The following is a 16,294-nucleotide window of genomic DNA, read 5'->3' as shown; positions in this document are numbered from 1 at the left end:
CAAGGACTATGCCTCTTTATATGTTTGTAGAGTACTAAGCACAGTGTTGTGCTCCATAAACAATACGAGCAAACTGCCTACTTCAGGAAAGGAAAGGTAGGAGACTAATGAGCTGAGGCACCCAGTGTGTGGAGCCTGTCAGGAAATCAAACTACCCATGGATGCTGGAAGGATGGGGACTGAACATTGCTGCTGATTTATTTATCCATCTGGTGAAACTGCTCTGCAATATCAGTGCTGTTTTCACTGGAAACTTTCTGTGCTCTGGCCCCTCTGCAGAACCGTGATAAGCTGATTTACTGCACAGAAGAGTATTACTGTTCCCTGTTGAACCTTTGTGACTGATGCCCCAGTCTGCAGGCTTCAAAGAGGCTGCACTCACTGTTGAAAGTTGCTGATTGAGTTTTACAGCTGATCATGCTGTAGTCTAATGCACCAGATTGATCCCTAGTGTACTTCCACTGAAGCCAAAGCGGATGAATTTGATCTTACGTTTGATATTCAGCAAGGCTTGTTATGACACAATGACAGCAATCTTGATTGCATGCATCAGGCTCGTGTTTGTGTGGTGAAAGAGATTAAACAGGTTCATTTAAACAGACTCACCATTTGGAACAGTTCTGCTTTCTTCCATTCTTCCTTTTCCTCACCTAAGCTCCCTCTGTTGTTTCAGTACAAGTTGCATTTACTCACACCTATTTTATTCAGTTAACCTTGAATACAGGAGGTTCCCCACGCTAATTGTTTTGTTGTATTTATTAATAGTTCTATCCCCTTTCTTTCCACCTGTCTTTCAGATCTGGTTTCCATTCATTTTATAATCTTTACACTGTTTCTCTTGTTCAAATGCAACAGTTAAACACCGTTTTTTTCTGACTAAAGTTTCTGATTGTTTCTGGTAAACAAACCAAGCAGATAAGCATAGATTGCAGAGCTTCCCTCCCTGGCGAATAAGTCAGTTAAGTTTGAGAGGGAGCCAGCTGAAGAACAAAGAGAAGAAAGGGTCCATGTGCTGCTATTTGAGGAAAAAGAAAAGGTGATCAGTCAGATGTCTACAGCATAGCACAGACAAACCTAGTTAAGTTTTACAGTTCTATTGCACCAGAAGCAATTCCTGTGAAAAAGTCCCAAAGTATAAACTATTTGTTTTTAATTTATTGAGACTGTCCAGGCTTTAATAAGTGGCTGTCCCCAAATCTGCCATCTTTCTTTGTTTCATTTTCCCATTCTTTTGATCTTGGAGCTGTTGTCACCTTCCAGTGTTGAGGATCCAGTCTTTTGCTTACAGGTGAGGCTCTGAGGAACCATCTGTTGACAGAATCTGAATCTAAATGATTTAAAGATTGCTGCCAGCAAAAATAAAGTAAGAGAGGGCAGAAGTCACTTTGAGCATGAGCTTGATTCTTGTGCCCACATCTTTAATAAAGACAAATGCAAAGTGCTCCACTTAGGAAGGAACAAACAGAATGGGAAGAGACTATCTAGGAAGGAGTACGGCAGAAAGGGATCTAGGGGTTATAATGGACCACAAGCTAAATATGAGTCAACAGTGTGATGCTGTTGCAAAAAAAGCAAACGTGATTCTGGGATGCATTAACAGGTGTGTTGTGAGCAAGACACGAGACATCATTCTTCCACTCTACTCTGCGCTGGTTAGGCCTCAACTGGTGTATTGTGTCCAGTTCTGGGCACCGCATTTCAAGAAAGATGTGGAGAAATTGGAGAGGGTCCAGAGAAGAGCAACAAGAATGATTAAAGGTCTTGAGAACATGACCTTCGAAGGAAGGCTGAAAGAATTGGGTTTGTTTAGTTTAAAATTTTTATTTATTTTTAGGTGAACAAGTTTTCTCCCTCCTCCTGATGACACCCTTTTATACCTGAAAACTGCTATTATGTCCCCTCTCAGTCTTCTCTTTTCCAAACTGAATTGGGTTTGTTTAGTTTGGAAAAGAGAAGACTGAGAGGGGACATGATAGCAGTTTTCAGGTATAAAAGGGTGTCATCAGGAGGAGGGAGAAAACTTGTTCACCTTAGCCTCTAAGGTTAGGACAAGAAGCAATGAGCTTAAACTGCAGCAAGGGAGGTTTAGGTTGGACATTAGGAAAGTTCCTAACTGTCACGGTGGTTAAACACTGGAATAAATTGCCTAGGGAGGTTGTGGAATCTCCATCTCTGGAGATATTTAAGAGTAGGTTAGATAAATGTCTATCAGGGATGGTCTAGACAGTATTTGGTCCTGCCATGAGGGCAGGGGACTGGACTTGATGACCTCTCGAGGTCCCTTCCAGTCCTAGAGTCTATGAACCTATGTTCCTGAGAAATCTTACCAAAAGGCATTCCCACAGCAGATGTACCAAAGAAGTATAGATGCTTGATATCTTCAACAGACAACAGGGCATCTTTGCTTCCCACTTCATGTATTTTGGTTGGGGTACTGTCAAAATAAGTTTTATTATATGCAGGGCTGGCTCCAGACCCCAGCGCGCCAAGCACGTGCTTGGGGCGGCGTGCCGCGGGAGGGCTGCAGGCGGGACCAGCGGACTCTCCGCAGGCACATCTGCAGGAGGTCCACCGGAGCCGCAGGACCGGCGACCGCCAGAGTGCCCCCCGTGGCGTGCCGCCCTGCTTGGGGCGGCGCAATTCCTAGAGCCACCCCTGATTATATGAGCCTAACCTTGGAGGTCAGAAGTGGTGTGTCTGACATTCAGCCTCATCACAGTGGTCCTCCAAGATGTTAAATGTCCGATTCTATTCCCATATTGTCTTCAGCTGGGGCAAGTGTATATCCAAAAAACAGTGGAGATGGCTGTAGTTGGCATCTTCAAGAATCAATCTGTTGCCAAAAGATGAGGGCTTAGAAGTGACTCTCAAATCTAGCCTAGTTACATCAACTATAACAGTGATTATATGTTATACCTCTGCCAAAATTGACTGACGTGTCTGCGAATAACTTGTATGGAGTTCTGTAAACAAGATATGGGTTAGCATTGTAGCTCCCTGAAGAGCCCCACATAATGCTTTTGCCATATGAACTTTCACATCTTTAGTTTCCCTCTATCAGAAAGACAGACTGCACACACTACGGGTGTGGGTGGGTGAGATTCTGTGGCCTGCATTGTTCAGGAGGTCAGACTAGATGATCATAATGGTCCCTTCTGACCTTAGTCTATGAGTCTATTGATTCAGCAAGTAATAAAGGCCTGAATCATGTGGATCTAGTTAATTCTCTTCAAATACATCTAGTAGCTTTTATTACAGGAAGAAGGATACTAATTTCCTGTAATAGATAGAGTCCAATAGATGTGGAATTGTCAGTGGTATGAGAGACTCTGCCTATACCCACGATCAGTTGGTGAGTGTAGTATCTTTGCCCCAATCTTGGCCGTACTGAAGGCCATACTTTATATTTTAGGATTAAAGAGCCTAATAACCTCCCCCATTCCCAAAAGAGATGCATCCATTTTTTGCAAGAGGTAATTCTCCATTTTTGCTTGGACCTTACCAAAAAGCACGATTTAGAGTATTAATTCTGGGGTATCTGGGGGGGAGAGAGATGGGCTGGAGGGAGGAGATATAGCCTGAGCTCAGCACAAAATAGTCCAGACAATTTATTCACATACACAGCTTCTATAGGGTCATCAAGAACCTGCCCCTCCACAGGTCTGTAACAATCAAACCTAATCAAGAGCCCACAGCTAACTAACCGAGGGGGACTTTTCTTCACTAGAAAATTAGGTCAGTTTAGCACACAAACATGAGTAGTTGCTTTAACTTCTGTGATGTAGAACATAACTTTGCAGTCAGTGTAGATGGGGACAAGTCGTGTGGCTAATTGCAGTCAGCTGGTCATAGGTAATGCTGGTTTCAGTAAGGTTTACTCACAACCTGCTGGCATGATCTGAAACCCAACAGCCCTGGTCTACGCTGACCATTAAGTCGTGTTTAACTTCAGGTTCGTTAATGAGAGTCCTCAAATGTGGCCGAACTTTCTAGTGAAAACAAGCCTCGAAAGTCTAGGTTAAGCTTTCATGCCAATGAGCTCCACTCCCCGATTAGCCGTGCTGCGGGTCAGCTCCTCCAAGCTCCCGCTGAGCCCAGAATTAGGGCAGAGCTCCTTGCAGCTGTGGGTGCTGTGTAGAATGCTGCCTGTCACTGCTATTCAGGTTTATACAGGGCAAGTGGCAGCACTTTTACCTTGTTATATCAGATGACACCATTTGAACAACAATATGAGAGTATAAATGATCTAATTATCTGACACCTTCCATGAAAGACTCCCTGTTCCAACACTTGTATTCTGTCACCAGACGTCACCGGTGTGGTGCTCTGCTCTGTTCAGTGTTGATAACAGTCGGCTGCGTGCTTGTGTTCCCTCTGTGTGCTGCCCCAGTTCTGCAGATCACTGACACAGCAGACCCCGAGAGAACCCCCAATGATCACAGACTGCAATAAGGTACGAAGGCACTCGGACAGGTTTATTGTCAAACGAAGCACAGTAATAGTTTCCCGCAGACTCTACAGGACATACTACGAATATGTGCCCCCAACAATGGACCGGCTCAGTCAGTGGCAGGACTTAACACTGCCCCCTAGGCCAGACAAAGACAACTCTTCTGGGGTACACTTTTTAATACACAGGTACAAACAAGTTACACATCACTCCCAACGTATAGAGATACAACCCCTCTACGTGTTAGGTGCTGCCTCTCACCTTGTACATGTTGGTTTGAACAAAACATCTCTATCCATCATATTACCCTTTTATCCCTGTCTTTAGGATGGGTGAGCATGTTCCTTGTTATCTATGTGGAATGTGTTTGTACCATAATGTTCTGGTACCATCCTGGCACTAGTGCTTAGTACCTTTTAGGTATGTGTATAATTGCAACATCAGCCTTCCTGCCAACTTCTGTGAGCAGGGCATGCCTCTGGCTCACAGCTTAACTTTGCTTTATGTCAGCAGTCTTGACCATTATTTTAGTTCAGGCTTTAGGTCTCATACCAGTTCTCTGATACATGGGTTTATGTTTCAGGGCCTCATCTTACCACATCTTCTTTTATGCTGTGGTATGGAGGTTAAAGTCCATTAAGCTATCTCTTCAGCATTTATCTGCCCTCAAATTAGATTACTTATTCCTAGGAACATGACACACATCTGTCACTTTTTCAGTGTTACCTGCCCGCCTCCAGCTCCATTTAATACAAAGCTTGTTTGCTACTTTCTCCATCTGCAAGTTTAGTCCTTTTTTTAAATTATTTTTTACATTATTCTCAGATTTATTTATTTCCAAGTGTCTATATAGTTCAGCCAGAAGATGCTCATGGGGTCATTCTGATGGATTAACCACATGATTTTCCTTGAAGTGAACAAAATATTAGGGATACTGTGTTCATGTACGGGAGCAATGTAGCCAGCTCAGATAGGAAGGAACCCCCTTACCCTCACACCTGTTATTCTATTGGAGTGTTGTAGTGGGCTTATGATGGGGAAAAATGCTATGTTAGGATGGGTGTACTGCACATGGACACAGTGTTCTTTGGAACATATAACAGAAACAAAGGGAACTGGATGGCTCAAAGTGTCTTCTACCTCTGCAGTAGCCTTTCAACTCTCTAGGTCAAATCCAGTCCATGCTGGTAGTGATTTGAAGTCCTTGTCATCTGATGGCTGATTAATTGTTTATAAATCATACGTGAGATAATTGGGTAGCCTCAGTTCAGTTTCTGGTAGACAGGTGTAGGTGTCCGTATTCCTAAAACAATCACCGGCCTTCATCTACCATCATTTAAACCACCATCATGACAACTGCTGGCCCCATAAAGAGTCTGCAGGGATGCCAAGGAACGTAAGGACACGGAAACTAAACTCTTCTCTTATTTTTAAGTTTGGTCCCCTCCAAAGAAGGGTTGAGGCAAATTCACAGGGAAGACTGGGAACAGAGGTATGTTGCTGACACCCACACAGACGCCTGATTCTGTGTCTCCTCTCAGCTTTTCAGTATCTTTATCTTTGTTGCTAAACAGAAAGGTGAGGCACTGAAGAATGGCACACTGCAGATGATTGTGCCAAGGCTTATCCTTCATTAGCCTGACAATGACATCCATGGAATTTTGCCTTTGACTTAAATTAATGCAGGATAAGGCCCTATGATCTTTTCAGAACTTGAAGAAACATCTTGTTCAAAGAAGGTCTTTGCTTGTTCGCTAGTAACAAGGAGGCCTAAGGAGTGAAATGAAGCAAGGTTAGGAGGCTTGATTTTTCTCTGTAGGTCAGAGTAGGCTAGAAGTTCTACACTACAGACTTTTGCTCTGATCGAGAGAGCATTGCATGCTGGGACTGATGGTTCCCACAGACTCCTTCACTATGTTCAATCTAAAGGGATCTGCAATCTGCACCATTTTATAAAAATTAGATGAGGCTCTCATTCCCCCTGCCAAGTTGCCAGTGTGGCCCTCAGCTGGCCAAAGTATGAACCACTTCTCCAGGTGCCAAATATACCATAACCTTGTCAACTGGGATCTCTGGCTGGCTACTTTACCCAACACATATGCAAAATTTATTGAAACAGCAAATGAAGTGTTGCCAAGGAAACCTGAGCCATTAAACTCCAAAAGCATAATTTATAAGAAATAAATGTGATTGTAAACATTCTTTCTCTATTAGTGCTGTGAAAACCCTAATGAAATAGTCTTGCGTTCTTCCAGCTAATGGAAACAATGTGTCTGGGGAATGAAAGGGTGAAATGGGAAATTACAAGACATTTAGCTCTGTTTGGGATAGAGCAAATGGGAGTGGAGGCGTTGGTGTGTTTTCTCCCTCACATCAATAATGTATTGAATGCTTGATTCTCCACGTATGTTATAAATCAGGACTAACTCAGCTGAAGACAGTGCAGTCATGTTAGTGTAAAGTCAATGTAAGTCGGAGGAGGATCAGGGCCAGGGTTTCTAGAAGAACCTTTAGAATATGACAAAACAAAAAAACGGGGAAGGAGAGAATTAGACAATTGGAAATGTTTTTATATTAGCTTGTTTTAATACCTTAGAAATTTAAAATTAGATTTCCTTCTTTCCTTTCCCCATCGTCACTGGTGGTATCGGCCACCATATTCAGACGAGAACTTTGAAGGCTGAAGTGGAGAAGGGTTCCATGTGAACAGCAATTGAACATGGGTCAGTCGGTCCTAAGAGATAGGCGAGTGCCGTTCCGAAGGGACGGGCGATGGCTTCAAAAGGTGTTGGTTGACATAGACAGCAGGACAGTGGCCATGGAAGTTGGAATCTGCTAAGGAGTGTGTAACAACTCACCTGCCGAATCAACTAGCCCTGAAAATGGATGGTGCTGGAGCACCAGGCCCGTACCCGGCTGTTGCCAGCAATGAGAGCCGTGGGGGCTACACCGTGACGAGTAGGAGGGCTGCTGTGGAGCGCCTTGAAGCCTAGGGCATGGGCCCGGGTGGAGCCGTCGCAGGTGCAGATCTTGCCCATACTGACCATGGCAAGTCTCCAGCCTTTAAGAACTTCCTGTCATGTGAGGCAGCGAAATCTGCAGGTCCTTCTTGAAGCAGACACAACACTAGAGGTAGGTACACCAGAGGGCTTTCCTCATGGAGTTGGTGGTGAGAGCAAATTCTGGCCCCAGATTCCAGATGCCTGGATCTGTGGAGGACCAGAGGCAGTTGAAATCTGTCCCAGCATCAACTTCAAAACCAGACAAAGGGTCACTAAGGCCTGTGGCTTCCTCGTCTGGGAAGCACAGATGGATCAATCTCAGATTACAAGTCTTAAAAGGAGAAGAGGTAAAAATCAGCCTCCCTGGATCTGGCTTCCAGGCCACATAAGGCTACCAGGCTGTCAGACGTTGAGTGTCTCAAAACTTAGGAAAACTTTCCTGAGCACTTTGAAGCCAATATCAGCTGAGCAGATCTGTCCACAATAGAGGCCCTGCCTAGCCATGCCATGGCTGTTTTAGCCTCCTCAGTACCAAGGCAGTCAGAAAAATCACTGGCAAGTGTGGTACTGGGTAGAAGTCTGACTCTGGTGCTGGCCATTCTATTGCCTACAGCACCAGCTCCCATGTGGTACCTTCCACAATGACCTGTGTGTGACTTCTGGACCCACATTCACCCCAACGCAGTGCAGGTTCCTGGTCCCAGTGACTTTGGTGGTTCCACCATCCAGTCAGGGCCTCCCTACGCCTATGGTGCAAGCAGCACGCTTCCTAAAAGACTGTTCTTTCTCTCATCTTCTAACTCTCAGGAAAGTAGTCAGCCATGCCTGGTCAGGGTTCAAGGCTCAGCAAATTTGATCTTGCCCAGGGAAATAAGAGGTGTGTAACCACAGCTGAGGGTGGAATATGATACCAAACATTGTGGGGCCTGTGGAACATGTGGGTCCCATAGGGATCGCAGGACTACCTGGGACCAGCCTCTCCACCGCACTTATGATGCAAACAGTCACCCCTGTGCCAGAGACTGACATGTCCCCTCTGCATCCTTGGGACCAGAGCCAGGAGCAGGTGGCTCCAGTGGGTCCAGGGCAAAGGACAGATGCTGCTGCTCATGACCCTGTCACCTCCAGATGATGCTCTGCTTCAAGATCTGTCAGCTACCGCTGAGGACTGCAAGATAATCCAAGAGTTCATGAGACTGGTAGCAGTGGCCTTGGAGATACTTATTCCTCAATATCCTACACTTGCTGGTGCTGGGATGCATAGCCATCCTGATCAATGAGGGGCTATTGGAGCCTATGAAAGCCCTATTGTGAAAACCAGCATCACTGGCACCAATGTCCAAATGGACGGAAATGTGGTACCAGGTCCTGACTACCAGCTATAAACAGTTCTGATTTTACCAGGTATCAGAATCCCTAATGATGATGATGGCCAATAAAAGAATCCATCAGGGTTATCAAACAATCCTCAAGATCAAGGAGGCAAAGTGGCTTGACCTGCTGGGGGGAAGGAATCGTACTACACTTTGAGCCTCCAGATGAGGATCTCAAACTACCAGGCAGTCTTGGCAAAATATGACCACATCTAACTGGTATGTCTTACAATCATTCATTGGCAAACTGCTGTAGGACTGCAGGGATGATTTCCAAACTATCCTGGCAGATGGTTGTTTGCTGGCCAGAACTGCACAAAAAACTGTCTTGGACACAGTAGACTGTGTCCAGGATGACGGCAACAGTGGTCACGCCACTCAGCTCCCCCAGCTAGCCTCAGTAGGCACACTGAAAGAATGACAAGTGACTACTGAGGACCTGCCATTCAAGGGCTGCTCATTCTTCCACAAGAAGACTGACAGAGCAATGAGATCCCTCTAACATTCTAGGGCCACCTGCAGATCCTTGGAGGTCTATGCCCTGGCTTCCAAAAGAAGTCATCTCAGTCCCCAACCTTATCAGTAGCAGCCTTTCTTCCAGTATAGGCTGTCTGAGCCCCTGGGCCACAGGCAGAAGCCCATGAGAATAAAATCCACGGGGGAAGTCTACTTCTCAGTTGTACCACCCTGTTTCAGCATTGACTAGGCAGCAGATCTGATTCGGTGCCTGAAGACAGCACACAATTAATTCTGCTATCCTTGCCCTCCCTTCCATTCAGCAACTGTCTGGCTTACATCCACCAGGCCTGGTCCAGCATCATCTCAGACCACTAGGTTTTGGAATTTGGTCCAGAGAGCCTATGCCATTCAGTTCCTCTCCCTTGCCCCCCAATTTCACCATCCCTCTTCAGAGACCCTTCCAACAAAAGCTTGCTTTAACAAGTGCACCCCCTCTTTCCTTTGGGTGGTATAGAGGATTTTCTACTCAAGGTACTTCCCCTTTCCCAAGAAGACTGGGCAGCTTTGACCAATATTGGACCTCAGAGTCTTGAACACCTGTATCAAGAAACTCAGGTTCAAGATGGTCTCTTTCTTGTCTATCATCCCTCCCTAGACCAGAAGGACTGGTATGCAGCCCTCAACCTCAAGGATGCAAATTTTCACATCATGATACACCCTGCAGACAAGTACTTCCTGAAGTTTGTGCTGGACGACAGTCACTACCAGTACTGTATTTTACTTGTCGGTCTCTCTGCAGGGCCCTTATTTTTATGGTTGGTGGCAGCCTGCCTCAGAAAGTCAGGTGTCCAAGTGTTCCCCTACTTAGACGACTGACTGGTCAGGCGCCACTCAGTATCTTGAGTCCAGACCTACATTATTCTCTAGCTATTCACATGTGTATGGGCCTGCTGTTGAATGAGAAGAAGTCCCTGTTGACACCTACATGGCAGATAAAGTTGATTGGGGCTGTACTCTGCATGCAGACAACTGCTTATCTACAATCTCTGTTTCCGCATGCTGTTCCAGCCAGTGATGTGAGTAAGATCCTGGCTCAGACTATTGGGTATTATGGTGGCATGTACATTTCTTATCCCATAGGCAAGGCTCTGCTTCTGGTGACTTCAGGGATGTTGTCTTGGGTAGTACACAAAAGACACATTACCTAGGCAGAGTGATGCATTTCCCTTCAGTCACTAGACCGATCAAAGGACCCTGGCACTGTTTGCAAGGGGGACCCATACAGCCCCGGTTTGCCCAGGGAAACCATGATCACGGAAACCTCCATGTTCAAATGGGGGGATTCTTATGGCAGTCTCATAGTTCAGGGATTGTGGTCAATTATGAAGACAGCTTTATGCATAAATATTCTAGAATACAGGTCCATATACAGATAATATTTGGCCTTTCTTGGTAATGCTGGACAATATGGCATCAGTCTTCTATCTAAACAGGCAGGAAGGGAGCTAGTCTCAGGTCTTGTGCCAGGAGGCCCTCCAGCTTTCGGACTTTACCGTGACAGCAGTCCCTCCCCAGGGATGAACAGTGTGAAGGGAGATGGCCTGAGCAGATACTTTCAGAACACTCACAAGTGGTCAGTGCATGAGGGAATCCTTCAGGACATCTTCTATGTGGGGAACCTCCCCATCGCTGGACCTTTTTGCAACAGTGGCAAAAAACAAGTGTTGCTGCTTCTGTTCGTGCAGGAGGGGGCACAGTCCCAGCTCTCTCTCTGATGCTCTTCTCCTTACATGGATGAGTGGACTGTTCTATACATTCCCTGCCATTCCCCTGCTCCCCAAAGTGCTGTGGAAGATCAGGCAAGAGAAAGCTGGATTAATCCTGATATCCCTGGGTTGGCTGTACCAAATGTGGTTCAGGGATCTCCATGACCTCTCTAGAATACTGCCAATCCCTCTACCCTTGATCCCTGACCTAGTTTGGAACAAGGGCTCAGTCTTGCACCCGAACTTCAGCTCCCTCCACTCGACAGCATGGCTGCTCACTGGTTGACACTAGTGGAGAAGAGCCTTTCATCAGATCCTTATTAGTAGCAGGAAGGATTTCACTAGGTTCAGCTAGCCTTCTAAATGGATGAGGTTCACCCGCTGGGTGCAAGAGCACCAGATATACCCTTTACATTCTGGGATACCAGAGATCTTGCTGCACCTGAAGAACTCTGGGCTCTCTGAGTTCACTGTGGGTTCACCTGGTGGCCATTTCCATGATTCACCCACCAAGTGACCAGTGCTCAGTCTTCTCTCACTTGATGGCAAAGGGGTTCCTGAAGGGCATCTCGATACTGTACCCACCAGTCAGGGACATGGCCCCAGTGTGAGACTTTAAACTGGTCCTCTCAAAGCTGATGGATGCCCCTTCTGCACCTATGGCTATGGGCTCACTGCCCTATCTCGCCATAAAAGTGTCCTTTCTCTTGGCAATTACATCTGTCAGGAGGGCCAGGAACTGCAGACTCTGATGGTTGAGCCACGTTATTCATAGTGTCCAAAGAGTCTCCAAAGTTTCTATGAGATTACACCCCAGATTTCTTCCCCAGGTTGTGTCTGAATTCCACACCAGCAAGATCATCCACCCCAAGCCTCATGCTGGGAGAGCAGAGCAGAGGCTGCACCCACTGGGCATCCACTGGGCCATATTCTACCTGGACTGGACAAGGCCTTTGAAAAGTCTCCCAGGTGGTTTCTTGCTTACACAGAGAGAATCAAAGGACGGCCCATGTCTATGTAAAGAATATCAAACTGGATTACTCAATGCAACAGGTCATATAACTGGTTAGCAGGTAGGCAGCTGCCTGACAGAGTGACAGCTGCCTCCACCAGGGCACACTCCACCTTCGTGGTCTCTGCAGCAAACTTGCCAATTGAGGATATTTGGAAAACAGTGACCTGGTCACACATTTATGAAGCATTACAAGTTGGTGAATGTAGCCAGGGACTCTGCAAGATTTGGAAGAGCTCTGTTACAGTCTACATTTACAGAGACTTCCTGTACCTGCCCCCAGTGATAGTACTGCGTGGGAGTCACCAACTGTGGAATATGTACACAGATGAGCAGTCAAAGAAAGAAGAGGTCACTTAGCTGTACAGTAACTGATGTTGTTCTTTGTGATGAGCAGTCCGTATACGTATTCCACAGCCCACCTGCCATTCCTGCTACTTCAGAGTCCTGATGTCAGTCTCCTGTGGAGGTGAAGGAACTGGTTGTGATGAGGCAGCTCTGCCCATTGTACCTTTTGTGAAGTGAATGAGGAAAGGAAGGGTTACATGTGCTGCCCCAATAGATAGTGCTGGCTAGAAAATTCTCCGACATGTGTGCACTGGATGTGCATTCACCAGCTGTGGAATATGTACACAGATTACACATTTCGAAGAACATCCGTTACTGTACAGGTAGGTAATATCTCCTTTTCACCAGTGTCCCTCAGGGCTAAAGAAGGTTACAGAGTGCAATAACTGGGATAGGTAACCTTGGGCTCCAAGTGATGCTCAAAGTGTTTAGAATGAATAAAGCAATACACTAGGGCTGTTCACGGGTTAAATCCTGAAGTCCATAGTCACCTTAGCTCTGTCCTTGCTCAGACAAAATACCCATTGCTCCAGAAAATGCTGGCCTGAGTAAAGGCTAAGAAAACGGTGAGTAAGGATTTCAGGATTAAGCCCAGAAAGAGCAAACCATGACACTGCAGTATGGCTTGATTCCTTCAGTTTCTGCTCAGATAAAAAGCCAATCCAATATGTGGGCCAAACCCTAAACTCTTTTTTCCCATCCTTATTTAAACAAGGTTCTCATTGGTTTAATGGGTGTTTTGCCTGAAAGATCTGCAGGATTTGGCCTATAAACTAGCATTTGTGAACAAAGACATGATGCGTTAACTTGTTCAACATTTTACACACCCTTTGGAATGCAGCACACTATCTAGAAATACCCATCTCCCCTGTTACAGAAGTTCAAACTGGGAAATTTGCAAAGGCTGTTGTATCAGCATGTGTGGCTAACGATCTTCCTATCTTGTGGGCGTGTATGTTAGGAAGCTGTCATCAAAATACTTAACTTCCTTGTTATGTTAATACTCAGCTCATTTGGCAGTATTCTTGTCTGTATTCTGGACTTTCAGGAGCTATGTTTAATAGCTCTTACATCTTCTGGATGCCTTTGCTTATGCAAATTTCTGGAAGCCTATTATGTCTGGTGTAATAAATTTATGGGTGTAAGTTTTCCGTCACAAGTGATTAAGTGTTCTAAGATGCAGCTAAATACATAATAATTACAACATGAAATGCAAGTAATACAATAAGTACTGCTACGGAGAAGATGAAGATTGGCCAGGTCTAGTTATGACCTGTCACATCAGTTTCGGGCCAAAAATTTCACGGGGTTCTGAGCTTTCAGGCTGTTTAATGAGCTGCCTGACCCAGTTAAATTGTGATACGAGTCTCAGACTCTTTCCTGTGTTGGTGGTTTTACCTTGGAGACAGGTAGGCCTATTATGTCCTGTTACCTGTACAAGCTTTAATGGAAATTTGTTTTCTATTTCCCAATGAGGCCCAATAGCTTCCTTCTCTTGGTTTAGAGAGGGAAATTGGATGACTTGAATCAATATGGTGGAGATATGGCAGCCTTGGCTCTTGGTTATTAGTAAACAAAAATGATGTAATCTCAGGAGGTTCCTCAGTTCCTCTCCATCCAGCCCCCCGCCCTACCAAATTGGCTTAGTTTTCCCATACACAATTTTGTTATTGTTTCTACACAATGTTGTTGTTTACTGTGAACTGACTAATGTAATATGTGTCCTGATGTAAAAATAGGTCTCTTCTGGAAGTCATCTGGAAAGTGAGCAATGCATCTGACAAATGAAAACCATTACTCTTTGGAGAGAGTACTTTCTGAGAGAAACAGGTACATCATCGGCAATGGACAGTAAGTTGAGATGCAAAAGGGAGTCCTTTCTTAGAAGGGATATTATTTGCAGGACTAGAAATGACACCCATTCTTTGGATAGACTTAGGGGCTATAGCCAATTAGTGCAATGATAAATGGATGATAAAATGAACTTTGTGATGTTATGGTCAATTTATATGCTATTTCATGTACAATCAATGTATGCTGAATAGATTTAAATTGTAGGAATATAGAAGTATAATATTAGTAAAGCATGGCTGAAACACAAGGCCTACAGGCTGAGACCTGTCAGATTTTAGATTAGCCAGACTGTCATAGGCTTAAGAATACTTAATGTGAGTTGAGTGACCTAGGAATAACCCTATGCCAACAAGGTCACAAGGTTACCGCATAAGATGTGTGAATAGATGAGGTTATGAAAAAATGTATTGCAGTAGGTTACAATGTATTGTCCAAGACAACGAGAAACCTGATTGTAACATCTTTGAATGTCTGTCTTGACCGTAGAGTATATGTCATGTGTAGATGCTAAGGAGAATAAGAGGAACTACAAACAACCTATGAAAAACAGGGCACCCCAATATTCATGGGGTATGGAAGTACAGATAAGGAAAAGAGGGCTGACACCTTAATGCATATGCATAGGGTGTTAGATGTAGAATTACAGAATTAGTCAGAGTTACCCAACCAGAGAATCCTCTTGTATACAGTATTGTCAGAGTGGGAAGACCCAAGGGAATATCCCTGTGAAAACCCCAGCAGGGACTATCCCTCTACTGATGATCAGTTAGTGAGAGGTCCATCGGACCCTAGAATAGCTTTGAGGATATGAGTATAACTACAGTTATAATTATTGCATAGGTTTTTGTAGGATTTCTATATGAATGGGTAATTGTAACTTTACTTATTGCTTTAATGTAGCTTGTCATACACATAGTACTTTGTACTTGTGATTGTGTCTGTGGTCATTATCCTTGGACTCTGTGTGTTCCTAGAGCCTCCAAATTTGAGAGACGTGCCAGAGGCAATTTCACTCTATTGAGCTTGAAACTGTAGCATCTGGAGCTGAACCCGTGATGGTGTAATACAACATCACTATGTTCACTTTAAATACAATAAAAGGCTACAGCCCAGATCCTCAGCAGCACTGGAGCAGTGCCTGACATAGGTGAGGAGCAAGGGAGCGGATGATGCAATAATGATTTTACACCACTCTTCTTCCCTTCCAATCCTATGGCTGTCCAGAGGGTTGTTTGGACCCTGATACAACATAGAGCAGATTCAGGGGGTTGTGGCCACAAATCACATTTCCAGCTGTAGGGAATAACCAAAGTGTAACATTGCTCCAGCCACATCTCCTTTCTTCTGGAAAAGCCTCCTATAGTGTCTCTACATGGAGGGAGGAATTCTTTCTTAGGCAGTTAAGCTGGATTGCTGTCTGTTTTGGGCTGTTAGTTCTTAGAGCAGTGGTCCCCAAACTTTTCACATCACGCCCCCACCTTACCCCTGTCTGGGCCTCACTCTGGGAGTTACATTTGGGAGCCAGGGCTGGAAGTGGGGCTGAGGCCCCCCCAGCTCCTGGGTGGGGGGGGGGCGGACACGGGCAGAGGTAAGGGGGCCAGAGCTGTGGCTGGGCTGGGAGCCAGGAGCCAAGGCTCAGGCCAAAAGCTGGGGCAGAGCCAGAGCAGAGCTTGAGGCAGAGTGGGGCTGGGTGGCACTCCCTCGCCACTGCCAATGGGGGCTGGCCTGGGCCCGGCTGTGTCCTCTTGAACTCTCCTCCATGCCCCCTAGGGGTGCGTGCCCCACACTTTGGGGACCACTGACTTAGAGGAAGATGTGGCCCTTAGAAACCAGCGTGCTCTTGAGTACATTCCAGCTTTTCCCTGCTGATTTGTGCATCCCAGTGGTTACAGCTGCTGTGTGTGTTCCTTCCCCTTCCTACCAACGGATCCCATCTATGGGTGGGAATAAGGGAGGGCCCAGCTACCAGCCAGAAGGTTTGTTCTTTATTGTGCATGAGCACAACAGCTGTGTGTGTTAGAACATGTCAG

At 45.5% G+C, this 16,294-nt stretch overlaps 1 protein-coding gene across 16 annotated transcripts in view; it reads left to right on the top strand.

Moving 5' to 3' along the window:
• Nucleotides 1–16,294, top strand: part of SLC5A1 (solute carrier family 5 member 1) — a 78,536-nt gene that overhangs the window by 5,188 nt on the left and 57,054 nt on the right. For 10 of the 16 annotated variants that reach the window (XM_039505574.1, XM_039505566.1, XM_039505573.1 and 7 more), the window contains one exon: nt 14,150–14,261. The gene's annotated coding sequence lies outside the window, so the exon portion shown is untranslated. Of the gene's footprint in view, nt 1–904; nt 1,037–14,149; nt 14,262–16,294 lie in introns of those variants that run through there. The other 6 variants (XM_039505569.1, XM_039505565.1, XM_039505564.1 and 3 more) reach the window with 4 other exon arrangements.

This window comes from Mauremys reevesii, linkage group 18, assembly GCF_016161935.1.
Source record: "Mauremys reevesii isolate NIE-2019 linkage group 18, ASM1616193v1, whole genome shotgun sequence".
NCBI classification, from domain to species: Eukaryota; Metazoa; Chordata; order Testudines; family Geoemydidae; genus Mauremys; species Mauremys reevesii.
This window is presented reverse-complemented; position numbering and strand designations above follow the sequence as displayed.